Here is a 2,860-nt window from a genome sequence, read left to right as displayed (position 1 = left end):
CAACATTCACTGGCCTATGAGGCAACTGAAAGCACCATTGGTCAGGTCAGGTGCACCTTAGTTCTCAAAGTGACACTTGCTCATTAGTACTCTAAAGAAGTCTTTTTCAGCTGATTTGCCCAGTTATACATTCTTCGACTTCTGACTGCTGCTTCATGAGCATTGAATGTGGGCTCAAGTAAAATGAAACCCCTAACAACTTCATTCTTTTCTCCACTTATCATGATGTTGATACTGGTCCAATTATGAAGAGCTTTCTTTTCTCTACATTGGGGCCAGTCCATACCGAAGACAGCAGTCTGATTTTCATCAGCAAGTGCATCAAATCCGTTTTGCTTTCAGGAAACAGGGTTGTGTCCCCTGTATATCACAGGTTGCTAATAAGCCATCTTCTAATCCCGATGCCCCATTCTTCTTCATAAGAATCTATCTGTTTAGCATACAGATTGAACAATTATGGTGACAGGACACAACCCTGAGGCACACCTTTCCTGATCCCAGAGAGCTATACAAAACAGAGCGTGAGCTAAAGTATGGACTTTAGTGAAAATAATAAACATTGATTCATCTATTACAACAAACATACTACATTAAAGCAAGATGTAGTCAAGGAGTAGCTGTGTAGGAGGTGCACTGGCCAGGAATCAACCCCAGTCTCCTCCATGGAAGAGAATTCCACCAGTGAGCCACCTCTGTCTCCAGACAAATAACATCATACAGTAATGCCCCTTGAGGGGATTCTGCATGAACTAATCAACTAATCCAGCACTATAACTGGCATGATTCAATAAGAATTATACATCACCTAGCAGGGGGAATAGTACACTAACTAGGAATGAAATGCTTTGGAGATCTGAAGGGATTATGCAGATGCAAAACAAATGCTTTTATGGTTGGCAAGGGCAAATTAGAAGAACTCAGAAATAAATGCAATTCCCATTTTGGCAATGTGGAATTTCGAACTGTGTTTTGGATAAATTGGCTTGCTCAAGAAAACATTTTGTGCTTGTTGAATACATTATTCAACGATCTTATTGAGAACTCTTTCCTGAATGCAATATTTTAACTCATTTAACTCTGTCAATGCTATTTCTGCTACCAAGAGTCTTGTACCGAACTATCTGCATCCTCCTCCGCCCCCCACCCCCCCACCCCCCACTCCCCTACCAACTTATCCTTCAACATTTAGCCTTTCTGGGAACTATCTTAGTAATGCCACCCTCCACGAAGCCATGATGAGCCACTTAGGTCTCCAGCTTTACTTGCTCCTTGGGGCAGGCGGCCTGACACTGTCGCGGGCTCTGGCTCTTCCGCCAGTCCTCTGGTGGTCCTTCCATGTCACAGCTGTGACTACTGGTTTAAGGAGCTCCAGGGAGTTTCAAAAGATGGACTCCACTCCTAGCTCTTTTTGCACAACAGTGAGGTCACCTTCCCTGCTTCTGAGACTGCTCACTTAAAAGCCAAGAGGATGACAAAATCGACCAGTCCCATATGAGAGTTCCCTACACCTTATTTTCATATTTCCATCGATTCAATTGTTGGCAGTTACAAAGACTATAGCTCGAAGAGAGACTTATTTCACAGTGCCACAACCTTCCTACCTCCCTACATGAAATAAATGCCCTTCCTTGTGTTGGCTGGGGATTAGACCTGAGTTTCCCATATGGAAGGAAACAATCCTACCCCTAAACACCTCTGCAAATACTAAGCCCCACCACCATTCTTAATCCTCCCTGCCTTTATGTTTCATTAAGCACCTGTCCATGCAATGCCAGTAAAGGTCCAAACCATACTGCCTTGAAGGTTCTACCTATCTCAAAGCAGGCATTGTGTTTTATGTATTTCTACCCAAGGGGGCATATTTGGCCACCTGAAGTGGCTGCTCAATATGTCTATACCTACTAAAGAAAACGAGATTAACTTGGGGCATTATTAGCACAATGGTTCTTATAGGTGTCCTTAAAATCTTGTCTTTCTGTTTTTAAGAATCACCATAAAGCACTCATTCAAACCTACATTATTTTGCTCTAGATTCTGGTAGAGATGGGCAGTAGCTTTCAGAAAAAACTGTAGAAATTCACCTTGGGAAGAGGCTCATACCATTCAATATGGCAGACAAACTACCTCGATCTCACTTAGAAAACCACTGTTATCAAACAGTTGCTGAAAAATTCCATTATCTTTTCACTTCTTATCCCACAATTCTTTCAAAGCCCCCTCTTACCATCCACAGTGTCAAATCACTGTGCAGAAAACCCTATGATCTTTTTCCTTGTGTCTTTCAAGCTCTCCCAATACATGAAGCTGCCAGATGAGGCAAGAGCACTTGGGGCACAATGCTGACTAGGCCTCATGAATAAGGACTGGTGACCATGCCTAGCAGAGGTTAACATGTTCCTCCCTCCTTGGGTCATGGAAGCTCCCCATATGACTCTTCCCAGACCTCTCCATTTTTCAGGTTGCATACTTTTTGGTGATAAGAAAGCGGTCGCCATAATATGGTATGCTTGATGTGAGATTCTGTTAAGTTCTTTCAGTGAATTAAGGCAGTGAGAGGCAGAAGGGGCTGGTGTCTCCCTGTTCAGCAGTCTGAATAGTCCTTCAAATATGTAAATTCTAACCTAGCTCAGGTGGCCAGGGTCTGAGAAATGCTGCGTGGGTCTCAGGGAGGAGACGAGCCAGTCAGGGGGTGATGTAACAACGATGAAAAATACAACTTTCCTCTAGTTCCTAAATGTTTCCTCCCCACTCCCACTATCATGACACAAATTCTACCTTGCAAGTCTGGCTAGACCAGAGGATGTACACTGGTACAGATAGGAACTGGAAATCCAGGGAATCCAGGGAGGATGATCCCTTC

This window comes from Echinops telfairi, unplaced genomic scaffold (assembly GCF_000313985.2).
Source record: "Echinops telfairi isolate 266 unplaced genomic scaffold, ASM31398v2 ScPeMD7_7467;HRSCAF=8505_1, whole genome shotgun sequence".
Classification (NCBI taxonomy): Eukaryota; Metazoa; Chordata; class Mammalia; order Afrosoricida; family Tenrecidae; genus Echinops; species Echinops telfairi.
This window is presented reverse-complemented; position numbering follows the sequence as displayed.